Source organism: Ovis aries, chromosome 15 (genome assembly GCF_016772045.2).
Source record: "Ovis aries strain OAR_USU_Benz2616 breed Rambouillet chromosome 15, ARS-UI_Ramb_v3.0, whole genome shotgun sequence".
In the NCBI taxonomy this organism is placed as follows: Eukaryota; Metazoa; Chordata; class Mammalia; order Artiodactyla; family Bovidae; genus Ovis; species Ovis aries.
In genome coordinates, this window is record NC_056068.1 from 73,803,414 (window position 1) to 73,829,702 (window position 26,289).

A 26,289-nucleotide genomic window follows, 5' to 3' on the forward strand; every position below is an offset into this window, starting at 1 on the left:
CCACACCTCGGTGTGGACGGTGAGGTGGGGTCCTGTGGTCTGCCATCCACTCTTCAGAAGCTATAGGCAAAGCCTTTTGTGGATAGATGGGACTGTGGGTCTTGCCAACATAGCCCTTGAGAGCTTGACTGCCTGGATTTGAATCCTGGTTTCACCGCCTACTTGCTGGGTATCTCCTAGGCCATTTACTTAAAATTGGCTGCATCTTGGTATCCTCATCGATAAAATGATAGCCCTTACTTCATATGTTTGTTATAAAAGATATATGACCACTCTGTGTCACACTGGATAAACACTCAGTAAGATGTTCACTTATCAGTAGGGGCAGGTGGAGAGGGGAGGCAGTTCCTCCATCAGCAAGCAAGACGACTCTACAGAGTCACAGACACTGAAGACTGCAGGGAGCCTGAGTGACTGTTGGGTTAGCTCCTTATCATTCCCAAGGGGAAACTGAAGCACAGAGAAGGGATGTAACCTTTTAGTGATTTCATAATTAGTTAAATAATTTTAACAATATAATATTGGGCTACTTGGCATGGAGCTAAAATTAAAACATCTCCTTAGATCTCATTTGGGGCTGCTTAAGAGTGCTTGACTTTTATTAGAATATTACATATTATTATACTTTAATAATATTACTTTATTATTAAAATAAAGTAGAAGAGAAGGTGAACCTGGGATTGTTCTATTTCTTTTTTTTTGTCTCCATTTGGAAGTTTTGCTTTTAGTCTTTTGAAGGACGTACATCATCTTTGTTGATCTTTTTTTCAGGTGATTCCTATGTGTTAGGTCAATGGGCAAGATGTCGCAAATCAGCTATGTTATTTTAGACACTTAGCTTTTCTGAGCCTCAGTTTCCTCATCTGAAAAGTGGGGATATATTACCCTACCTGGACTGAAAGCTTCTCAAGGGCAAGGATGGTTTCTTTTTTACCTCTTCTTGCTTTCCTAGAATGTTGCCTAACATATATTTCTAGAAATGCTGAATGATCTTTTGAGCTGTCACGAGGGTCAGGAGTCAGCTTCGTAGACACGTTGTATGGACAGCTGTGCCTCTGAAAGGGGAGGCCATGTGATGCAGGAATTGAGATTTCAAGAAGTCAAGGTACTCCAGACCTTGACGGGTATGGAGAGAGGATGTTTGCTGGTTCTCTTTCTTAGGAGAGCTGGAATGGAGGCGAGACTGGAGGGGGTTGAGAAGTGAGTGGAAGATGTAGAAATGGTGACAGGAGGTACAGACAGCTCCAGTGAGAGGTGTGGCTTCGAAAGGGAGGGAAGAATCATCGCTGTGCATGGGAGTGGAGATAAAGTAATGGGTTTACCAGAGAACTTTTTACACGTTGGTGAGACAGGGCCAGGCATAGGAAGTGCTCTTCCTGAATTAAACAGACTTCTAGCTGAACCCTTGGGGTCACCAGGGTCTTTCCCAGCATTCTCAGTAATGGTTATAGATGAGATGGTTGTAATAAATGAGAATCTAAGACTAGTGTATTGGTTAGGGCAGTACTGAGTGCTATAAGAGGTAAAGCCTGAATTTCAGCAGTTTAACACAATGCAAAATTATTTCTTGCTCAGCAACAGTTCAGTGAAAGTGGAAAGCAGCTTACCATACAGAATTGAGGGCTGCTATTTCCCTTCTTCTTCAACATGTGGCTTCCAAGGTCACCATGGAAAGAAGAAGAAAATGTAGAGAGGGTCTGTCTGCTTCCTCATCACATTGGACTAGGAGGGTTCACATCACTTCCACTCCCATTGGTGGAAATGACTCACATGGCCCCAAAGGTGCAAGGGAGCCTGGGAAATGTAGTTCCTGGTTGAGCAGGCTTTTTCCAGCCATAGTTCTTCACTCTAGAAGGAGAGCATGGGTATTTGGAATAGCCAGTCTCTCTGTACTGGAATTGCAACCCTTTTCAGCTCTCTGAGGAGCACATTCCAACAGCTTGAGAAGACAAAATCTAACTAACTGAGAAAATGTTAGATTCCAAATGAAGCTCAGGCCTTGCCCCTGAGGGTGAAAGAGAGTTGATCTGGGCCTCCGTTTACCCACTTGTATAATATTAAGTCCCACCAGTCCCAGTTAACACTAGACCATCCAGGTATGACCTAAATCAAATCCTTTATGACTGTACAGTGGAAGTGAGAAACAGATTTAAGGGACTAGATCTGATAGACAGAGTGCCTGATGAACTATGGACAGAGGTTCATGACATTGTACAAGAGACAGGAAGCAAGACCATCCCCAGGAAAAAGAAATGCAAAAAAGCAAAATGGCTGTCTGAGGAGGCCTTACAAATAGCTGTGAAGAGAAGGGAAGCTAAAAACAGAGAAAAGGAAAGATATAAGCATCTGAATGCAGAGTTCCAAACAATAGCAAGGAGAGATAAGAAAGCCTTCCTCAGCAATCAATGCAAAGAAATAGAGGAAAACAACAGAATGGAAAAGACTAGAGATCTCTTCAAGAAAATTAGAGATACCAAGGGAATATTTCATGCATCTTGGGCTCAATAAAGGACAAATGGTATGGACCTAACAGAAGCAGAGGATCTTGAGAAGAGGTGGCAAGAATACACAGAACTGTACAAAAAATATCTTCATGACCCAGATAATCATGATGGTGTGATCACTCATCTAGAGCCAGACATCCTGGAATGTGAAGTCAAGTGGGCCTTAGGAAGCATCACTACGAACAAAGCTAGTGGAGGTGTTGGAATTCCAGTTGAGCTGTTTCAAATCCCGAAAGATGATGCTGTGAAAGTGCTGCACTCAATATGCCAGCAAATTTGGAAAACTCAGCAGTGGCCACAGGACTGGAAAAGGTCAGTTTTCATTCCAATCCCAAAGAAAGGCAATACCAAAGAATGCTCAAACTACTGCACAATTACACTCATCTCACATGCTAGTAAAATAATGCTCAAAATTCTCCAAGCCAGGCTTCAGCAGTACGTGAACCATGAACTTCCAGATGTTCAAGCTGGTTTTAGAAAAGGCAGAGAAACCAGAGATCAAATTGCCAACATCCACTGGATCATGGAAAAAGCCAAGAGAGTTCCAGAAAAACATCTATTTCTGCTTTATTGACTATGCCAAAGCCTTTGACTGTGTGGATCACAATAAACTGGAAAATTCTGAAAGAGATGGGAATACCAGACCACCTGACTTGCCTCTTGAGAAACCTGTATGCAGGTCAGGAAGCAACAGTTAGAACTGGACATGGAACAAGAGACTGGTTCCAAATAGGAAAAGGAGTACGTCAAGGCTGTATATTGTCACCGTGCTTATTTAACTTATATGCAGAGTACATCATGAGAAACGTTGGGCTGGAGGAAGCACAAGCTGGAATCAAGATTGCCGGGAGAAATATCAATAACCTTAGATATGCAGATGGCACCACCTTTATGGCAGAAAGCAAAGAAGAACTAAAGAGCCTCTTGATGAAAGTGAAAGAGGAGAGTGAAAAAGTTGGCTTAAAGCTCAGTATTCAGAAAACTAAGATCATGGCATGTTCATGGCAAATAGATGGGGAAACAGTGGCTGACTTTATTTTTCTGGGCTCCAAAATCACTTCAGATGGTGATTGAAGCCATGAAATTAAAAGATACTTACTCCTTGGAAGGAAAATTATGACCAACCTAGACAGCATATTAAAAAGCAAAGACGTTACTTTGTCAACAAAGGTCCGTCTAGTCAAGGCTATGGTTTTTCCAGTGGTCATGTATGGATGTGAGAGTTGGACTATAAAGAAAGCTGAGCACTGAAGAATTGATGCTTTTGAACTGTGGTGTTGGAGAAGACCCTTGAGAGTCCCTTGGACTGCAAGGAGATCCAACCAGTCCATTCTAAAGGAGATCAGTCCTGGGTGTTCATTGGAAGGACTGATGTTGAAGCTGAAACTCCAATACTTTGGCCACCTGATGAGAAGAGCTGACTCATTTGAAAAGACCCTGATGCTGGGAGAGATTGAAGGCAGGAGGAGAAGGGGACGACAGGGGATGAGATGGTAGGATGGCATCACCAACTAAATGGACATGGGTATGGGTGAACTCCAGGAGTTGGTGATGGACAGGGAGGCCTGGCGTGCTGCAGTCCATGGGGTTGCAAAGAGTCGGACATGATTGAGCGACTGAACTGAACTGAGTGGAGATCTCGTCTTCTGCATTTTCCATCCCTCTCTGTGACAATTAGAGAGGGTCTTTGGAGTCAAAGGAGCTGGAGCTGGGCAAGATGGGCAGGGGGGAAAGAAGTCAGCCCCTGGGGGCTGGGTGTCCACATCCCACTCGCACTGGAAGACCAGGCTCGATGAGGCGTGTTTCTTGCCTGCCTCTGACAGGCACGGGAGCTCTGCTCTGTGGCAGCGGCTATAAATCAATTAGAAGATGAGGCTTGGTGCTGAGCCCCAACTGCCACCCCTGCCTCCTGTCTTCTGGGTCTTCCCCCAGTGGAAAACCTACCTCAGCAGCTCCAGTCCAGGATTTGGAATTAAGGCCTCTGAGTTTCTCCGAGCAGCCTGAGTTCTAAGACAGCCGTAGACTCCTGGTGCTTTCACATGCCTTCTTCCTCCATGGACTTTCCCCTCTGCTGGGGGCGTGGGGAGGGCTGGGTGTGCCCCCTCCCCCAACCCCCCGTTCCTTGCCCTTCCTAGGGGTCCTTATTTAGCATCTGAAGTTACCAGCCCTGGTTACTTATTTGGCCCGGAGCTTTGTGGCATAATCCCCACTTCAGCTAATCAGTTGGCTTCCTGGGGGCCTCCGGAGTGGACTACCAGCCAGCTGAGGTTGCGGGCAGGATCAGGGCAAGTGGAGGCCTCCCAGTTTCTGAGAAAACCAAGCTGTGACAGGGAGGGTCCCTGGGAAAGGAATGTCGCAGAAGGGGAACTGGCCGCTCTGCTCTGCCCAGAACCTCAGACCGGCAGGGCCACTGAGTGACCCCCATACAGAGCCAGGCTCTTGGCCTGGGGCTGTGGGAAGCCAGGCGGGGACAATGGGAGGAAGGAGAAAGCAGGGAGATAAAGCCCAGGGCCCTGGAGCCTGTGCCTGGGATTCCGGAGGCCGGCTCCTCTCAGCCCAGTGAGAGGAGGCTGCGGTGTAAACACGGCTGGGCTTCCTGCCCTTACAGGGCCAGCGCCCTCTTTATTATGCAGTGATCGTGGAGATCTTCGTTCCATTTCAGAAGCCTGAGCAAGGACAGACTGCCTGTCTGATGCTTCCACAGGGACATTGCCGTCACTCATTCATCCATCATGCCACAGACATTTATTTGGCACCAGCTGGTACCAGAAGCTTTGCTTGGGGCTGGGAATGTAGAATCAACATACACCCATCCCTGTCCTTTGTAAGCCCTTCTCTGGTCCTGGAGACAGACACCAAGCAGATCTTTGTGGTTCTGTGTGGCCAGCTGAATAATCAGAACAAACCCAAGGTTTAGAAGTGATGCTGAGAATGAAGGAATACACTACCTTTGAGGGGCGTGCACTGGTCAGGGCCCGGCTGGGAGGTCAGGGGTGTTCTGATCTGAGCACCCTAGATGCCTGCTGAGTACCAAAAATGGTCAAAGAGTTCACTTTTTTATCTCTTTCCAACTCCAAACCAAAGGACTCTTAGAATGCAACCAATTAGGAGGCAGAGGTTTATCCAGCACCTTCCATGTGTCAGAAACTGCTGTGGGAGCTTGTACAGATTATTACCCCAGTGATCGTTTAATCTTCAGGACACCTCTGAGATGGGGCTGACTTTTGTCCCCATTTCACAGATGAGAGGACTGAGGTCACTGGGCCTGTTCACATCACTGAGGAAGTGGGCGGCTGGGTGGTAACCCAGGTCTGTGGACTCCAGGGCCTTCACGCTTCTCTCTGGGTCTCGCTGCCTGTTGCAAACCTCTCCCTCTCTGGGTGCTCTCTGCAGGGTTCTCAGGTACCTGCAGAGGTGGAGCCCCACCTCGGAGAAGGCTAACCTTGCCTGACCTGATGCACTCAAGAGGAATCCCCTTCTGTGGTGGGGGGGGTTCCCGATGGACATGAGCTGGGAGCAGGAGTCAGGGTCTTGCTGACTTGTTTAAGGATTCCAGCAGGTCTCTGGATCAGCCCTTGAGCCTGATAGAAATGCGTCAGGGCGGATTGTCTGTGGCTTTCCGTGTCACCTGGGGCCTGTATTCTTTTACAAGGCCATTTCATGGATTCTCAGCTTCCGCATTTGTACATGGAGCCCCTGCTGGACTTGTTTTTTCTTTAATATGTTTCGAGGTGAGTGATTTCTCAGCGTGTCTTGCAGTGCGTGCAGGGCGAGGCGGCCTTGGAAATTAGGCTCTGCGCTCTCATCCTGTTCCTTTGCTGGCTGTGGGGCCTCGGGCCTGGAGCTCTGACACCTCCCTCCTCTGTTTCCCATCAGTAAAATGGAACAATGGTAAAAGCTCCCTTAACTGGCTGAACGAAAGCCGGCAGGAGATAGGGGATATCAATCACTCTTTACATTCCAGAGTTGGAGGGATACAGCAGAAAGCAGGCTTTCCTGGAACAGAAAGCTAAACAAAAGTCTGCGTCCACCAGTACGTGGAGTGCAGGCGTTTGGGGACTGTCCCCGTGTCTGCCGCCTGCAAATGTCAGCAACAGTAGCACCTCAGCTTCTGTGCACAGGGCTTTAGCTGCCTCACTTCTCCCTGGGTTTAGAGAGGAGGAAACAGATGCACAGAGTGGTTAGGTAACTCGCCCCAGGTCACACAGCTGGCAGGTGATAGAGGCAGAGCCCCTTATCCCATGGGTCTGCCTCTTAACGCCCGGGTGGCCTGTGGCTGGACACACACAGGCACTTGTGTTCCGAGAGGAGTGTGAGTCAGCCCTGGCGGGGTGGGGCGGCGTCTCCCTGCGAGTCCAGGTGAAGGGCATGGCTTTACTCTCTGCCTAGGTCATTTCTCCTGTCTCCTTTTTCAATGAGGTGGTTTGGGTCCACATGCCTCTCCTAGCATTCTGCGCCCTCGCTGCACTCACAGTCAAACCCCTGCTCCTGTGGCGGTCTGGCCCTGCCCTCCTCCCCAGGTCCTTTCACCCACACCCTTCCCTTTTCCTGTCCCCTGCCACCCCTGCCCCTCAGCCCCATTCCAGTTCCTAGAACCAGGCAAGCCCTTTTCTTGCCTCAGGGGCCCCACAGAGGCTGTTCCCTGTTTAGAGCACTTGTCCAGCCTCTGCACATATCAGGCCCTTCTCTTTCTTCAGTGTTCAGCCTGCCCAGGAGGCCCTCCCTCGTCTTCTCTCGCATTCCACTCTATTTATTGCCGTGGTGGCACATGTCTCAAACCAGATTTTCAGATTGATTTGGATTTAATAATAGTGATTTGATTTAACAATGGTCTGGAAGTGCCACGGAGGCAGTGACATGTCCATTTGTTGTTCAGACGCATCCCAGGATCATGCCCAGCTCTTGGCATAAAGGTGTTGCTAGGCATTTCTTTGCTGATTGGAGGATGAAGGGCTGGGCTGGTTTAGCCAGACAGGAAGGGGACGGAGAAATATTTATGGAGCGTCAATTAGGTACCAGCCATAGTCTGACCACCTTCATTCCTCTTCTTTGATTTTAGGAGGAAAGATCATTTGTACTCTATAAGTGAGGAAACTGAGGCAAAGGGTGCTTAAACCAGGGATCACTCGAATTCCGACATGGACCAAGCAGCTAATGCAAATAAGGGAGTAGGTTGAGTGACGAACAAACAAACCAGGAGCCCAGGCTCAGTGATAATGGGCATTTAAACCATGACTCGATTGTCTGGGAGTGACTGCGGTGAGCTTCAACACACACTCCCTCCGAGGAGAGAAGCTACATTTTGGTTCCAATATTTTAAAAATCTTCTGCAAAACAAACAAACAAACAAAGAATTCCAAAACTTGGATTTTTAAAGAGATACTTTCCAACTGTTAAATATTGCTGACTCATTCATAGTTCTGTTTTTAGTTTTAAATGCCCACGTGCTACCACTGTGCTAGGCCAACGGAGCTCTGGCTTCCCAGACACTGGGTTTCCACTCTGGTTTAGTGCACAGGAAACAGAACAGCCAAGCTCCTCAGGAATCTCAGTCTGTCCGGCCCCGTCAGACCCTTAAGCGGCTCTCTCCTGCCTCAGGAACAGATGAAGAGATAGTGTGCTCTCAGAGCTCTGGACTCCAAAGATGTAGCTCAAAAAAAAAAAAAAAAAAATGTCAGGACTCCACGGCACACTAGCGCTGATGAGTGGTGTTACATTTTCTGGTTCATCGCTCTCAAGGTCCTTCACCCAGGCCTTTGCCTTCGCCAGCCCCAGGGACCCGAGAACTTGGCTTTGGGACAAGCCAACCCACAAATCCAGACCTGACCATCACTGTGCTTCTTCACATAGCCCATTCCCCACTCCCTGGTCCTGCTGGGGAAGTTGGTAATCAGAGTGTCGGGGCCATTCATGTACTCACTCATTCATTCAGTCGCAACTGTATTTTTTTTTATCCCACTCCAGTGCTCTTGCCTGGAAACTCCCATGGACGGAGGAGCCTGGTAGGCTGCAGTCCATGGAGTCGCTAAGAGTAGGACTCGACTGAGTGACTTCACTTTCACTTTTCACTTTCATGCATTGGAGAAGGAAATTGCAACCCACTCCAGTGTTCTTGCCTGGGGAATCCCAGGGACGGCAGAGCCCAATGGGCTGCTGTCTGTGGGGTCGCACAGAGTCGGACATGACCGAAGCGACTTAGCAGCAGCAGCAGCAGAGTTGATTTACAGTATCATGTTAGTTTCAGGTGTACAGCTTCAGATTCGCTTCCGTGATACGTTATTATAAGATATTGAATACAGTTCCCTGTGCTCCACAGTAAATCCTTGCTGTTTACCTATTTTATATATGTCTGTGTCTTAGTCGCTCAGTTGTGTCCGACTCTTTGTGACCCCATGGACTGTAGCCTGCCAGGCTCCTCTGTCCATCGGATTCTCCAGGCAAGAATACTGGAGTGGATTGCCATGCCCTTCTCCAGGGGGTCTTCCTGACCGAGGAATTGCACCCGGGTCTCTGGCATTCCAGGCAGATTCTTTACCATTTGAGCTACTTGGGGAGTCACATTTTATATATACAGTACCTGTATCTGTTAATCTCATCCTCCTAATCTACCCCTCTCTCCACTTTCCTTTGGAGTAACCGTAAATGTCTTTTCTATGTCTGTGAGTCTGTTTCTGTTTTGTAAACAAGTTGATTTGTATTTTTTGTTTAGATTCCACATGTTAAGTTGTATCATACATTTGTCTTTCTCTGTCTGACTTAGTGTGATCATCTCTGGGTCCATCCATGTTGATGCAAATGGCAGTGTCTTACCCTTTTTGTGGCTGAGTAATACTCCGTATTACCACGTCTTCTTTATCCGTTCATCTGATGATGGACACTTAGGGTGCTTCCGTATCTTGGCTACTACACAAAGGTATGTTGATGTCCACTGTGTGCTGGGCAATATTCTCCATGCTGGGAAAACAGTGAACAAAGTCTGCATCCCCCAGAACTTTCCTTCAGGGAATAACTGGTGGAGCAGGGAGCTGCCTGAGACACAGTGGTCCAGGAAGGCCTCTTGGAGGAGGTAACATCTGAGTAGAGATGTGAGTGAAATAAGGGAATGAACCGAGCAAAGATCCAGGATAAGAGATTCTTACCAGAGGGAGCGCCAGTACCCAGATAGCCAGACTGCCTGAGTGGAGCGTCTTGGGGACTTTTTTCCAGCAGTGCCCCTTTGACATCTACTACGTGAGGCTGTTCACTAACCCATCTCTGCACTCCCACCCTATGCCTTTCCCCGCATAATGCCGTCCATCAGGAATGCCCGTCCTCCCTTCTCTGATGGCCCAAAGCTTCCACATTTGGAAAACACCTCCTCCAGGAGGCCTGCCTATGCTGCTCCAACAGAAGCACTCTCTCTTAGCTCGGAGCTCCACAGCATGGTCTGCCCCTTACTATTGACTTCTGTGCCCAGCTGTTCATGACTTAGGGCACAGGTCAGGACATGTGGACCTGGGCTTAAATCCTAGCTTTCTTTCCTGTTGGCTTAGTGACCTTGGGCAAGTAGCCAAACCTCTCTTATCCCATTCTTTCTTCTATAAAGGGAACTAGTAAGATTACCTTGGGGCTTCCCCGTGGCTCAGTTGGTGAAGAATCCACAGTGTAAGAACCCACCTGCAATGCAGGAGACCCAGATTCGATCCCTGGGGTGGGAAGATCCTCTGGAGAAGGAAAGGGCAACCCACTTCCGTATTCTTGCCTGGAAAATCCCATGGACGGAGGAGCCTTGCAGGCTACAATCCATAGGATCACAAAGAGTTGAACGTGACTGGACAACTAAACCACTACCATCACCGCCTTTGTGAACTGGGCCAAATCATTAATCATTAACCAAGATTACCTTGCTGGGTTCATTTAATGATCAGAGGCTAGTGAGGCCCCCACCTCCATCCTGGCATGCCACAGATGGTAGCTGCATGATAATTACTCCTTTGCTTTTGCCTGCCCTGACCCCAAGGGTGTTACCATCCACCTCCTCCAGGAAGCCCTCCCTGGCCTGTACTTCTTTACTCTGACACCCCCCAGCACTTCATTAATGACCGATTTTCCCCCTTAGAACAGTTGTTAAATGCTCTTATCTTTTATGCTAGATTCATCTTATGAGGGTGCATGACATAATCTTAAATCACAGTGCCTTTCTATGGTGGCTACATTTGCTGTGGATCCTGGTAAACCCAGAAGGTGGCCAGCAGGGAAGAGGAACTGGAAGCATCAGAGAAGGTGCCGTGTGCAGACCTCGGCCCTGATCCACACCTTACTTCTGCCTTGATTTTTCCTTCTTTAAAAGTCACCTGGGTCTCTGGGATGTGGGGACTTGCGGAGAATAAAGACTCCTCCTTTCGTGATCATCTGTAATTGAGTGCTCTCTCTCATCTACAGTGGAGGCTGATTTGCCCATCACCTGCCCAGATGGAACCTGCTGGGCAGGTAAATAACACACAGAAAAGGATTTTATGACGGCAGCTGGGAGATCATTAATTACTGCTGCGCGCCCCCCGCCCCCGCCCCCCACCCAGCCTCGTGCAGCCCGGGGATCAGCCTTTGTTTCCAAGGTTTAAACCCAGGCGGGTCTCCAAGACTAGAAGCAAAGAGGGACCTGTCTATGATTTTTTTTTTCTTTCTTTCAAAAGGACCCCATGGGGAGATGAGGGGACCAAGGCACTGAAGAGCAAGTCATTAGCCCCTTCCTAGCCTTGTACCTCAGCCCCTCGGACACAAGCAAGGACCTGCCAGCCGCCACGGCCCCTTAGAGGCCCCCTTCTCTGCTGAGAAAGCAAACCGCTGCCTGAGCTGGGCCTTGCGGTGGCTGGGAGGGGGAGAGTCCAGAGGGTTCCTTCTCGGGAAGCGAGAGAAGCAGCCCCAGAGAAGGCCTGGCAGATGGACTTCGGATCACCCTGCGTGCCTGAGCTGGCGAATGACGAGTCTGGTTTGTCTGTATTTGCTTTTTACTTCGATGAAGCCCAAGACCCACAAGGGCTTTTCACCCGTCGTCCTTTACTAGATGTCTCTCCCCAGCCCTCTTCCTCCATGTTCTCACATCTCCAAGGGGTTGGGGAAGCCATCACACAGAGAAGAGGGGAGGCCGGAATGCCTGGTCTCAGACTGACGGCTGTTCAAATCCCGCTCGGCCACTTACTCGCTTTGCAACTTGGTTGCTCTTCAGTTGCTCAGTCGTGTCCGACTCTTCGGCCCCAGGGACTGCAGCATGCCTGGGTTCCCTGTCCTTCACCATCTCCTGGAGCTTGTTTAAACCCATGTCCATTGAGTCAGTGATGCTATCCAACCATCTCATCCCGCTGTCATCCCGCTCTTGGGCATATTGTTAAACTTCTTTGGCCCCAGTTTCCTCATCTGAAACGTGGGAATCATCACAGCATTCACCCTGAAGGGTTGATGTTAAATGAGAGCACATATGTATCCTTGTCTGGATGCCCCAGAAGTAGACTTCGAGATAAGCATTTGTGAATAAGGGATTTATTCAGGAAGAACCCAGTAAGATATGGGAGCAGAACGGGGAAGGAAAAGAAGCAGAGAAAGGGAGCAAAGACAGGCTGAGTCCTGCAGAGGCTGCTCCCCGACCCCACCGGCAACTCTGGGGTGTAGATTGCATCTCTGAGTCTGTCTCAACCTGAGAAAGCTGGGCTCACATCTGCCCATGCCCTCAGACACTGGCTGAGGGCCACCCAAGCGTATGGGGGAGGAGGTAAGCTCCCAGACATTTCTGGTTCCCTAAACACAGGGACAAGGGGCTCCGGCAGCCCAAGCGCAGTCTTCTCATGAGCGTGGCAGGTGCAGGCCTTGGGAGGAAGAACCACACAGAAAGGGGACCTTGGAGGAGCCCTGACAAAGCTTCTGCCATATGTGAAGCTCTTAGCTAGTGCTTAGGGTGCAGACTGTGGTGCCAGGGATCAGAGTCGCTGGACATGTAATGAAGGTAAGGGTGAATCCACCTGCCAATGCGAGGAGTTCAAGCCCTGGGTCAGGAAGATCCCCTGGAGAAGGAACTGGCAACCCACTCCAGTATTCTTGCCTGGGAAACCCCATGGACACAGGAGCCAGGAGGGCTGCAGTCCACGGGGCTGTTAAAGTGTCGGATTCGACTTAGCAACTGAACAACGGACACAACCACCAAAATGGTCACAGAGAGGCTTGTACCTTGACCTGTAGACACACAGCACACTCGTGCAGGGAGTCAGTAAATCCTTTGTCAGACCTCACAGTCCTTTGGAGTTCTAAGCTGGTCTTACTCTTATTTCCTGAGAGCTCTTCTGGGCCTTCCATGGGGTCTGGATGGCTGTTGGGGGTCCTATTTTGCTGGGAAAGCTATCTATAGCTCAACTCTGATCACACTGGGTCCATTTCCCTGGGTGGGTGGTGGCACCTAGACGCATCCCCTCCCCTGGTGGTGAGCCTCCGAGAGGAGTAGCAGGCAGAGTAATGAACCCCCAAAGATGCCCACATCGTAATGCCTCCTGGAACCTCTGAATTTATTTTCTTACATGGCTAAAGCGACTTTGTAGGCAAGTGAAGGGTCTTGAGATGGGAGATTATCCTGGATGATCTGGGTGGGGTCAGTCTAATCACGTGGATCTTTAAAAGAGGCAAAAGGGAGTTTGACTACAGAGGGGAGTGTTGGAGGATGCAGGCTGGCCTTGGCTGACGTTGAAGATAGAGGGACTGTGAGGCAAGAAACACAGGCAGCATCTTGAATCTGGAAGAGGCTTCTCCCTCGTGTTTCCAGAAGGAACACAGCCCTGCTAACAGCTTGATTTTTGCTGAGTCCCATTTCAAAGGACTTCTGACTTGCCAAACTGTGAGGGAATAACCATGTCTTGCTATAAGCCCCTACATTTGTGGTAATTCATCAGAGCAGCCAGAGGAAACCACACAAGGTGGTGTGATGTATCAGCTTGGCAGGGCTGTCGTACCCGGTGTCCGGAGCTAAAACCATTCGAGGCGTTGCCCTGAAGGTCTTTTGTAGACGTGGCTACACCATCAGCAATCCGTTGACTTTAGGTGTGTAGAAGGGCCTTATCCAATCAATTAAAAGGCCTTAAGAGCAAAAACTGAGGTTTCCCAGGAAAGAAGGAATTCTGCCTCAAGAATGCATCAACTCCCATCTGAGCTTCCAACCCACCTTTTAGATTTGGGATTTGCCAGCCTGACAACAGCATGAAGCAGTTCCTTCAGAGAAATCTCTCAGTGTATACGCACACATATATTACACATATGTAATATTGTGCATATATGATGTGTGTGATATCATCTGTATGAGATACATAGATATACACATATATATATAAAAAGCTGCTCTTGGTCCTGTGTCTCTGGAGAACTGGCAGGTACAGGTGGCTTCCAGTGCTCTTGGCTGTTGTGGACCGTGCTGCCGGGAAGGTTGTGGTGGCCACACAGACGCGTTTCACCTCCAGGGCAAGTCCCCGTGGTTCAGAGCGTTAGTGTCCCGGACTCGGGTCTCTCGGCTCCCACCCTGCCCTCCCTCCATGAAAGCTGCCTCCCTGGCCTCCTGCAAGGGGAAACCACTTCCCAGACACCCTCTGGGACAAGGCCAGCTGCATGAGCCTGTGTCTGCTGAGGTTCTCCCTTGGGCTCTCCGTCCCCTTTTCCTGGGGCCTCTGGTCTGCCCTTCTCCCTCCCACGGGCTCCCGGGGTGTCCTGGTACCTCTGTCTGCCCTGCACATCCTCTCTCGAGTCCAGATCCCGCTGCCTCTCTCCCTCTCTCCTCCAGCCTGCCTCCTCTGTCTCCCTCTCTCCCCATCCCCTGGAGTCTGTCTGCCCCAGGATCCCTTTCTGCCAGCTCTTCCCCCCACCACCTGCCTTCTCTCTGCTTCACGAATCTTGTCTAATGGCTTACGGAAGCCAAGACTGGCACCATCAGAAGTGAGCATGTGATGGGGGGAAGGGTGACAGAGTGATGCCCCCAGATGCTCAAGGGCCGTTTAGGAGTGGGGGTGGGGAGAAGCCTGGGGGCAGGCTGGGCCAGTGAATATCTAAGGAGGCCAAGGTGAACGTGATGTGTTGAGTCCCCAGGGATCCCCACGCAGGAAGGTCTTCCTGGGACCCAGAGCTGGGTCCTGCCCACCCCAGGCACACTCCTCTTTCTGTGTGCACAGTCCTACATGCCACACTCAGGGTGGGTTACTGTGCTTGTTCCCTTGCAGAGTGGAGCCCACGGCCAGCACCTCCCCGCGTGCAGGGCCAACTCGGGAATGAGCAGTGTCCCAGGTCACCCTGGACCTCGCTCTACAAGAAACAAAGGCACTGGCTTGGCCAAGTCCTCCACGGGGATAAAACTTCCCCATGACAACCAGGGAAACTTGAGCTAGATTACTCGGGGCTCAGTTTATCATTGTTGTTCAGTCACTCAGTCGTGTCTGACTCCTTGTGACCCCATGGACTGCAGCAAGTCAGACCTCCCTGTCCTTCACTGTCTCCTGGAGTTTGCTCAAACTCATGTCCATTGAGTCAATAATGCTATCTTACTATCTCATCCTCTGTCGCCCCCTTCTCCTCCTGCCCTTAACCGTTCCCAGCATCAGGGTCTTTTTCAGTGAGTCAGCTCTTGGCATCAGGTGGCCAAGGTATTGGAGCTTCAGCTTCAGTATCAGTCCTTCCAGTGAATATTGAGGGTTAATTTCCTTTAGGATTGACTGGTTCAGTTTACCCATCTATTAAATGGGGCTGAAGGTGATGCAGAGGGCACCGCTAAGCACATAGGAGACTGCTTGAGAGGGTGTCCCGCAGTGCCGGGCATGCCGTGAAGGCCCATAAAGCCCAGCCAGCTTGTTGCCTGGGGGTGGAGTGAGTATCCTTGCCTGTTTCATCTACAGGGGCCTCTCTCTCTCTTTAGTGGAGAGCTGGAAGCTCTCAGAGCTGGAAGCCACAGGACATCAAAAACAACATTTGCACAGTGCTTTGGAAGGAATAAAGCCCTTTTCATAGGTGATCGCGCTTAATGTTCTTAACTACTTGGGCAGGGTGGGGGAGTCGGGGAGGAATTATTCTTCTCATTTTGCAGAGAAGACTCAAGTTCAAAGACATGTATCATGGCGCCTGAGGGCACTCAGCTCTGAGCTGAGATGCAGCAGGATTCCAATCCAGGGCAGTCTGACTCCAGAAGGCTCTCTTTCCCCTCACTGGATGCCTGGGGGAGGGGCAGGCGCAGACTGACGGGCAAAGCAAGCCTCCGTTTCAACATCAGTGCAGCTGCCTGCGGTTGCCAGTGTGCAAAGCGTCCCTCCTTAATTATCCTGCTTGATCAGGACACAGCTTGCAGCACGGGCAGGAGGCCTTAGCCCCACTTTACAGACAAGAAAAGCACAGCCTGGAGAGATGGAATCACCCGCCCACAGATGGCACAGAGCCATCTGTGTCCAAGCTCAGGGCTTTAGGTATGTGACTGTGGGCACATCTCTTCACTGCTCTGAGCCTCAGTTACCCAACTAATCCTGTCTCTGAAGGCTCTAGTGAGAATTAAATGACACGAGGATACAGAGAGACTGGCATCGTCACAGTACCTGCTGGGTCCTCTATACCTGAACATTTTCTTTCTCTGGGAAATTCTGACATGAGCTTCTGAAGGCAGCAGGAGCTCTGGAGTGCTGCCTGAGAGGATGGGAAAAAAGAAATGCAGATATACACGGAGTGTCTACTCTGTATATGTCAGGGGGTTTAATGGTGACAGACACCGTGGCTGACCACATGGAACTTACACCGCAGTGCAGGAGACAGAAAACAAGAAAACCCCGACTTCCTCCAGTGATTCCATGGTTTAATCAGTGGAATGAAGGTAGAAAAAGAAAACACAGGGAGGGACTGCTTCTCTGCTCAGGGAAGGTCTTTGAGGAGCAGAGCTCTGAGTCAGGGTCCTGAAACAGGCAAGGGTTGGCCATGCAGAGCTAGGGAGAGGACGGTTCCGAGGTAAGAGGGCAGGATGTGCAAAGGCCCTGGGGCAGGAATGGATCTGAGTGTTGTAAGCTGGAGGGAAGAGCATTACAGCTGGGATCTAGTGCCAGATGAGAGAGAGGTTCAAGCCAAGGCTGGGGAGGTTGGCAGGGATCTAACTATGAGGATCTGATCATGGATTTGGACTTTTAAGTTGAATAAGAAGCAGTAGATAAGGTTTTAAGCAAGGAGGGACATAGTTTAATTTTGACTTTAAGAAGTAAGCAGTTTACAAGCTCATAAACATTTATCCCTGGAGAAGGAAATGGCAACCCACTCCAGTATTCTTGCCTGAAAAATCCCATGGACAGAGGAGCCTGGTGGGCTGTAGTTTATGGGGTTGTAAAGAGTCAGACACAACTGAGCTATTAAGCACAAACAACTCTAGCTGAAAGGATCTCTAAATAGGATCTAGCCCATCCATTTATAGTACAGTGGGGAAACTGAGGCTGTGGAGGTGAGAAGTTGGTGGGCGATGTCATACAGCATTTGGAGGCAGAAGCAACCCTGGAACGCAGGACCCCAGACTCCAGCTTCAGTTCTCTTTCCCTTGAAAGGTTAGCCGAAGCCCCAGCCCAGGAACTGCCTCTGTCTCCTTCAAGGATGAGCCCAGCTTGGTCCTGGCCGGAGAGCCTGTGGATCACGCTAGCACTGGTGCTTTCCCGGGTCAAACCAGTGGCTGTCCGTTTCCCATGATGACTTTTGTTCCATGACCACCGTCTCTAGATCCCTTGACACCGAAGAAACACACATGGGCCAAGTTTGAGTTTTAAACCACACCCTCGCTGTAGTAATTGCAATTCTGCCTGAATGTACTTGACCCCATGCAAAGAGACATCTGCTAGCAATTCTGGGAATGCATTTAGCATTTTTGCTCTGTGATGCTCAGAGCATTTCCCGTGCATGACCATGTTTCTCCCCCTTGGAGGGGAGTCTTGGCAGCACGACCCTCTCTCTTTTGCAGACGGGGTGATGAGGCCAGGAGCGGCCGACTGACTGACCCAGAGTCAGGGAGGGAGAGCGAGCCAGAGCGCGGGCCTCTCTTGGCAAGTGAAAGGGAAGAGAAAGAATAGAATGAACATACCACCTTCAGATGCTAGCATCAGACTCTAAGAATCATTCTCCAGGCTCTGAGAATCCTAAAGTGATGGAGCTGACATGCCTTAGAGGTGGCTGGGTCTGGTGGGTCCTCTGGCTATTTATTTATCTGGCTGCACTAGGTCTCCCTTGCAGCTTGTGGGGCCTTCCACCTTTGCTGCGGTGTGCAGGGTCTTTAGTTACAGCAAGTGAGATCTAGTTCCCTGACCAGGAATCGAACCCCGCCTTAGACTCGCTGCCTTGGGAGTGTGGAGTCTAAGCCACTGGATCACCAAGGAAGTTCATCTTTTGGGAATTTAAAAAAAAATCCTTTTAGGGATAATACATATATAGTAAAATAGATCCATCTCCAGTATACAGCTCAGTGATTCTTTTATGGACTGAATAACCGCCATGCAGACCAAACTGGAGGTGAAGCCTGGCCATGCAGAACTGGGGAGATGAGGGTTCCTGTTTGAGATGGCAAGACGTGCAGTGGCCGGGGGCAGTGATGGATCTGAGTGGGGAAAGATGGAGCGAAGAGTACCGTATGGCCTCGTGACAGATGAGGGAGAGGCTCAAGCAAGGCCAGGGAGGTTGGCAGGCACCCATCCCACCAGCCCAGAGGCGCTCCTGCGTCCCGTCCCAGTTGACACTCTCCTTTCCTCAGCCCCGCTTACCCCCAGGTACCTACTGCTCTGGCTTCAGGCATAATCAAGCTGTTGCTCTTGTTCTTGAACTTCATATAAATGGAACCATACAGCTTGAGTTCCTCCAGGCCTGGCTTCTTTTGTTCAACACGGTGAACATGATCCTTCCATGTTGCTGCGTGTGACAGTAGTTCTTGATTTTAACTGCTGTGTAATATCCCATCACACACACACACACAGACACACACAGACACACACACAGAGACACACACACACATAGACACACACACAGAGACACACACAGACACACACAGACACACACACACAGACACACACACACATAGACACACAGACACACACAGACACACAGACACAGAGACACACACACACAGACACACACACAGACACACAGAGACACACACACATACATACAGAGACACAGACACAGACACACAGACACAGAAAGACACACACACACAGACACACACACAGAGACACACACACAGACACACACAGAGACATACACACACAGAGACACACACAGAGACACACACACAGACACACACACACAGAGACACACACAGAGACACACACACACAGAGACACACACAGACACACAGAGAGACTCTCACACACACACACACATATGTTTCCTCGGCGGCTCGTCAGTAAGAGAATCTGCATGCAACGTAGGAGATAAGGGTTTGATTCCTGGGTTGGGAAGATCCTCTGGAGAAGGAAATGACAACCCATTCCAGCGTTCTTGCCTGGGAAATCCCATGAACAGAGGAGCCTGCTGGGCTACAGTCCATGGGGTCGCAAAGAGTCGGCCACGACTGAGCGACTAAGCCACCACCACCATACATATGAGCAGCTTAGCGCAGCACATTTGTAAATTATACATGCGTTACAGCTGGCTCATCTATTTTTCTGTGGGGGCATCAAGTTGTGTCCCATTTGGGATGCCTATAAACAGAACTGCAACAAATATTTTGTGATCCAGGTCATTTTGTGGGCACGTGCAGGCTTTTCTCTTGGGTGTGTAACTGGGAGTGGAAATGCTGAATTGTCATGGGTTTGACTTCAATAGACAGTACCCAAGAGGATGGTTGTGCCATGTGAAGGTCCTTCCACCTGTGTGTGAATGATCCAGTCTCTCTGTCTCCTCACTCATGCTTGCTCTCATCCCTCTGTTCAATTTTAGTCAACCAGTGGGTCAGTATCTCATGGGTCAGTATCTCAGTACCGCAATGAGACACTCTGATTTTTATTTGCATTTCCTGGGTGAGTAATGATGCTGAGCACCTTTTCATATACTTATCAGCTATGTGGATATCTTCTTTAGGGTGGATCTTTTCAAGTCTTTCACCCGATTTCAACTGGATTATTTTCTTATTGATTTGTAGGCATTCTTTACATATTCTGGATACAAGGCCTCTGTCAAACATATGTATAATAAACACAGCTTTCAGTCTGCGGCTCTTTTTTCCTTACTCTCTAAATGGTGTCTGGGGATAGTTTGAAAAGGAAGGGAATAAATACTGTGGAGAGCTTCTGTTGTGCCCATCCAGGTGCTCTGCACATCTGTCTCACCTTCACGGATGCTCATCACCACTCAGGGAGGTGAATATCATCATCCCATCTCTCCAGGCCCCCACACCACCTGACAGTAAGGGATTTAAGGAACTGGCCCACCTTCTTAGAGTTGGCAAGTGTCTGGGCTGAACTTCTCTGGTCCCAAGCTGTCTCTTTCTCTTTTGAGTGTCAATTGGAGATGTGGTCGTCCCCTCTACCTCCCACCCCCCACCCCTATCCTTAGCCTGTCTTGCCATCAACAGCCAAGTGGAGAGAAAGATCAAGGAGGTGCATATCTCTTTGCCTTTCCTGGAATGAGGACTTTCTAATTTGGCCGCCTTGTTTTATTTGAAGTGAATTTCTTGGCATCTTTAACTAATTCACATTCCATTGCAGATTCAAAAGAGCTTCCAAAAGCATCTTGAAAAGGTTGGCACAGCCTGGTGTTTGGGATTATTCTTAATGCCAATACCTTAAATGCATATAATTCGTTTAGTTTAGAAAGTGCTTCCACGATGAATGCCTTGTTGCATATTCATTAGTTGAGCCAGTGAAGTAAGCAGGGCAGCAGGCATTAGCGAGCTCACGGTCAGAGGCCAGAATTGATTTGTCCTGATCTGCAGAAGCTGGGGCTGGAGACACCTCAGGAAACAAAATATCAGGACTCAGTCGGGGCCTGGCTGGTCCCAGGAGCCCCAGGCATTCAGCAGAAACAGCCGACTCCGGGTGTGTGCGTGCTGGGCCAGTGCGGCCGGGAGGAAATGGAGTTGCATTTATTATAAACTGTGAACCAAGACAGGCTTCCTGCCCAGCGGGAGGACAGGTAGGGAAGTGCCTGCTTGTCCGGGAGTTTTCTGTCTCTACCCTTGCATTCCACAATTGTTTGAGGAGTTCCGCTGGGAGCAGGGCCTGTGCCAGGGAAGCAGAGATGAGCCAGCAGGTTCAAGTCCTTTTGCAGTGAACCCAACCCTGTTAACAAGCACCATTGATTGAGCGCTCTCTGCCTGCCAAGCCCAGAGTGGAGAACACCGTGGGCATTCATGTCCTTTACCCCTCATCAGGACCTGTGAGTGTGATGACCCCCTCAGGCTGTGGGGGAGCCAGGGAGAGGCCTGTGCACTGCGAACCCTGCAGGAGGCAGGAGGCAAAGCTGACCCAGACAGGGCACAGGGCCAGGGCCTCCAAGGAGAGAAATCAGGAAGGCTTCATGGAGGTGGTGACTTTTAACCAAGGCCCTTGAAGAATGGGTAGGATTTTTAGGGCAGAAATGGGACAAGGGGGCCGTGCTGGCCGAGGCAACAATAGAGGCAAAGGCCAGAGATGGGAGAGTGAGGTCAGGCAGCTGAGGATGATGGCCAAGGGCATGCCCTGCAGTCTGCAAGACCCAAGAGTGAGCCTTGGCTCCCCGCTCACCTGTTCTTTGATCTTCAGTGAATTGTGTCACCGTCCCCCTTGTCAGTCTCCCTCAGCTTTTAAAAAAAATTTGAGGTGAGAGAATTCCCTGGCAGTCCTGTGATTAGGACTCAGCGCTTTCACTGCAGGTGCCCAGGTTTAATCTCTGGTTGGGGAATTAAGATCCTGCAAGCCACACAGCATGGCCAAAAATAATAATAATAATTACAACTTCATTTCATTAAAGAAAATCGAGGTGAAATCCACATGACATAAAATTAACCATTTTAAAGTAACAGCCCAGTGGCATTTAGTCCACAGTGTTATGCAATAACTGCTTTTATCCAGTTCCAGAACCTTTCCTTCACCCAAAAGAAAACCCCAGACACATCAAGGGTACCTCCATGCAGCCTCTGGCAACCATTAATTTGCTTTCTGTGTATATGGACTGACCTAGTCTAGAAATTTTATATAAACGGAATCATACAACACATGGCCTTTTGAACCTGACTTCTTTCCCTTAGCATGATGTTTTGGAGGTCTATCCATACTGTTGCATGTACTGGCACGTCCTTTTTCTGAGAGAATAATATTCCATTGAATGGATCTATTACATTCCTATGTTTATCCATGTAAATACTGGTGAATATTTGGGGTGTTTCCACCTTTTGACTACTGTGAACAGTGCCACTGTCAGCATTTGGGTCCAAGTGTCTGTTTAGTCCTGTCTTCAGTTCTCTGGGGCACTGAGGAGTGGAATTGCTGGGTCATAAGGTGGCACAATGGTAAAGAATCCTCTTAACCAATGCAAAAAGATAAAGGTTCAATCCCTGGGTTGGGAAGATCCCCTGGAGGAGGGGATGGCAACCCATTCCAGTATTCTTGCCTGGAGAATTCCATGGACAGAGGAGCCTGGCAGGCCCAAGTCCATGGGGTCTTAAAGGGTCAGACACAACTGAGCAACGGAGCTTGCATACACACACATGGTGATTTTATGTTGAACTTGTTGGGGATACTGTATCATTTTAAACCTCAGTTTCTGCATCTGTAGAATGGGGATGATAATGATACTTTCCCATACGAGGTCGATGGAACACGGTTTTTGAGGATTAAATGAAGCCCGACGCCCAGGATAGCCAGGGCTCAGGGTGCATTGGGAGAGCTCCTGTTGCAGAAAACTGAACGGTGTCGATGGGAAGGATGAGGGGCTGGGCTCAGCTGCATCCCCAGGCGGTGGGCTGACTGAGGCATTCTGCCCTTTCCTCTCCAAGATGGGGCAGAGTGAGCAGGTGGCTGGTGCTCTGGGAAGCAGAACCCCGTCCTGTTCTTGTATCCAAGGAGGCTAACCTGCCCTGGCCTCACTGCACCGCCCTCACTCAGGGGCCTGGCTGTCGGATTCATGCCTGGGGCCTGGGGGCGGGGGAGCCGCCACTGCCTGCAGGGGTAATTTTCCCCCATTTGCCTCCTGCCCCCTCCCCTCTCCACTCCTTTCAGAGCCTGACATAGAGCTATTCTGGCTTGGCCAGCAGCAGGGGCTCAGAAAACGAATTAACAGGTAAAAATTCCCATTCTCTGCCTGTTATCTGCCTGGCCGAACTGCAAGATCTGTGTCAAAACAAGAATTGGGGGAGGGGTGGAGAGGAGCCTGACGGGTGGGAATCGTTTGAGAAGGAGAGACCCCCAGGCTTGTGATGTGGGAAGGGCCCAGGATGGCACCAGGGAAGCAGTCACACTCCCTCTCCACTGGCGAGTTGCCTCCCACTGGCTGCTGTCCTTGAGCCGGAGGTGGCAGAAGGGAATAGCCAGCTATTCATGCATCCCTGGGTCATGCCCCAGGGATGACCCTAACCACTGGGAATCCCTGCTCTCCATCTCAGATGTATTCAGGTCCCCTCTGTGAGTGGGAGGCAAGCCCTGGGGTCCAGCAATCAGGCAGAACTGAGGTCAAATCCAAGTGCAGCCACATAGGAGTTGCCAGTGACCCTGGGCAAATGATAACCTCTCTGAGCCTCAGCGCCATCTATCCAGTAGGAGCTAAGGAAACTTCTTGGCTGGGCTGTTGTTGGTGTTCAGTGATGTTGGAAGGGAATGGGGTCACCCAGCATGTCTGAAGCGCCTGATGCCCAATCCGGTAGGGGAGAGGCGGTCGTGGTTGAAGGGCCCGTGTTACGGTCAGTCTGTGTCTCGGGTTTGACTCCCGCTGGGTGCAGACTCCCAAGAGGGTAGGAGCTGTGTCTGTCTTCCTTGTGACTTAGGTTGGGTTGTCTAAAAGCAGAACATGAACAGAGACTGTTGTGCAAGTGAATTATCGCGGGAGGATACTCAGGCCCAAGGAGAAGAGCAGGACAAGGCAGAGAAGAAGCTAAGCAGGGACGGGGTTCAAGAGCTTTCTAGCCTCAGCTGGACCCCAGGGGAGCTCCAGGGCGTGAATGACATTGAGTTTGTGGCCAGCACGCTCTGCCGGGGGCAACGGGCTGTGCCTGGGGGTGGGGACAGGGCTGTAGCTTCCCAGGCATCACCGAGTGATGTGGACCCGAACAGCCAGTGCCAGCAGTGCCCCCAGAGAAGCGGCACGTGGCGACTTTTGCCTCCATCATAGCCGCAGTCAAGGGAGGGGTGCGTCCTCGAGGGGGCTCCCCCGTGGTTCAGCCATAAAGAACCTGCATGCGGTGAGGAGATCTAGGTTTGACCTCTGTGTCGAGAAGATCCCCTGGAGGAGAGCAATGAAACCCACTCCAGTGTTCTTTCCTGGAGAGTCACATGGACAGAGGAGCCTGGCAGGCTGCAGTCCATGGGGTCGCAAAGACCTGGACACGACTGAAGCAACTGAGTATGCACGCACTCACACGCCCTCCAGGGAAGGACGCCCACACCTACAATCCCTTCCTCTGGGATTAGAAAACACCAGCTGTGGTGCCTGGCAGACTTAGGTGTGAAGCCCCTTTCTACCACTTACAGGAATCACCCCCGTCTCTGGGTCTCCATTTAGAGACCCCTCCATGGGCTTCCCGGGCGGTGCTAGTGGTAAAGAATTCACCTGCCAAAGTAGCAGTTGCAAGAGACGCAGGTTTGATCCTGGGTCGGAAAGATCCCCCGGAGGAGGAAATGGCAACCCACTCCTGTATTCTTGCCTGGAAAATCCCATGGACAAAGGAGCCTGGCAGGCTTCAGTCCATGGGGTCGCAGAGTCAGACACAACTGAGCATCTGAGCACAATACCCCATAGGGTACACAGGAGGACACATCAGATGCCACGTGGATGGCAGCTCCATTGTAGCCCCCGGGCATCTCTTGGGTGGGTGGCGTCAGGCTTCCTGCTCTCACCGTCTGCGTGGAGGCCGTCCCAGGACCAGTCTCTCCTGCCTGGCCCCGCCTGTGGGAGCTCCTTCCCTCCTCCAGACTGGAGGTGGACCAGTGATCTTTAGTAACCCCTGTCCCCAGGGCCAGGAGTGGGGAAGGCCATTGTTCTTAGCTCCCTTCCTCCAAGAATGAGAAACACAGCTGGAGCTTTCAGCATCGAGGTCAACCAAGGCTGGGATTTCCCCAGAGATGTTTGTCCCCAGATGATTGAGGTATTTAACATTGGTATTTAACAATACTTGGAGACATTCCCCTCAAGAATAAAAAGGACACATTTCAGGGGAGGTTAGAAGCCCTAATGGTGGGTTCCTTTCTCCAGAGCTCTGAGAAGTGAGCGCTGTCTGTTCAGAAAACTGATGTTAAATCCGGAGCCGTGTTTGCATGTGGCCAAGTTGTTGTAAGGCAAGCACCCCTTCAGAGTGGGCTAGCAGGGGTTTGGGAGGGCTGTGCTCTGTCCTGTGAAGACCGGCCACTTCCCAGAGTCCCTGCTGGCCTGAGGGCAGCACAGAGCAGCAACGGAGCTGCAGCTGGGGTTTCCCCCAGATGTGATGTGGCTGGAGCTGTAACTGTAATACTAACAAAAGCTCCCACTTACTGAAGCGAAGTGGGCCCAGACACCATGCTGGGCAATCTCCTTGTGTCTTCTTGTTTAACTTTACGAATGAGAAATGTCATTGAACCCATTTTACAGGTGAGGAAACTGAGGCTTAGAGGGGTTCACATAAGGTTTCCAATCTCATAATGAACCATGGGCTCAGCCTTTGAATTTCACCTCACCCCCCACCCCCAGTGAAGCTGTAAGAACCCCAGATTGTTGAATCTGTCAGCACCTGGCTGGCTTTCTCCCAGGTACAGGGCATGTCACCCCAGGGACTCAGGCTCTTCAGATTCTTCCTCATTTCACTTTTGCCCATCTGCGGGGACTTAGCCCCCTTCCATTCACTTGAGCATTGAAGATCCTTGTACTAGTGGTTAAGAGCCTGCCTGCCAGTGCAGGAAACTTAGGAGACACTGATTCAGTTCCTGGGTTGAGAAGATCCCCTGGAGGAGGAAATGGCAACCCACTCCAGTATTCGTGCCTTGAGAATCCCACGGACGGAGGAGCCTGGCAGACCACAGTCCATGAGGTCGAAAAGAGACGGACATGACTGAAGTGACTTAGCGCACGCGTCTCATTTTGTAGAGGAGAAAACAGAAGCCCAGGGCGCACAGCAAGGCTGTCCCAGAGCTGAGACTAGAGCAAAGGTTTCTGCCTTGTGGTCAGCATTCTCAACGTTTTTGACCTTATTATTTTAATCCAACGCCGGAAGTTGCCTTGGGTGTTGGCACGTGCGTGTGCTTGTATGTGTGCGTGTGCTTACATGTGTGCGTGTGTGCATGTCTGTATGTGTATGTGTGAGTGAAAAGCCAGAATGGGTCGGGGGAGGGAGGGGGCCCAGGAGGCCCACGGGGCGAGGAAGGAAACCTCTGTGCTCCGCCACCGCCACCTTCATCGTGTATAGCTGAGCGAGTGCCAGCAGCGAGCCCGGCTGGCTCTAAGCGAGGACAACTGCACCCTGGCTTTGCACGCCCCTCCCTACATCTGCCTGGGGGGCCATGCTCCCTGTGTGTCCTCTGGGTTAGTACTGCATCCGTGGAGGCTGGTGGCCAGGGCACTGGCCCAGTGGCCTTGCCCTGTGGCTGAATGGGGAGCTTTATGTAAATTCCAGGCAAGAGAAATATTCGAT

The 26,289-nt window shown here is 50.5% G+C and overlaps 1 protein-coding gene and 1 long non-coding RNA gene across 17 annotated transcripts in view; one reads left to right on the top strand and one right to left on the bottom strand.

Moving 5' to 3' along the window:
• LOC132657835 (uncharacterized) overlaps nt 1–25,905 on the bottom strand; it is a 47,294-nt gene extending 21,389 nt beyond the window's left edge. The window contains exons 1-3 of one of the 3 annotated variants that reach the window (XR_009596549.1): nt 10,161–25,905; nt 9,315–9,577; nt 1–8,154 (exon numbers count right to left, since the gene is read on the bottom strand). The exon at nt 1–8,154 is cut by the window's left edge and continues 21,389 nt beyond it. This is a non-coding gene — a long non-coding RNA (uncharacterized LOC132657835). Of the gene's footprint in view, nt 8,155–9,314; nt 9,578–10,106 lie in introns of all 3 variants that reach the window. The other 2 variants (XR_009596547.1, XR_009596548.1) reach the window with 2 other exon arrangements.
• TSPAN18 (tetraspanin 18) overlaps nt 1–26,289 on the top strand; it is a 204,475-nt gene that overhangs the window by 98,693 nt on the left and 79,493 nt on the right. The window lies entirely within an intron of this gene.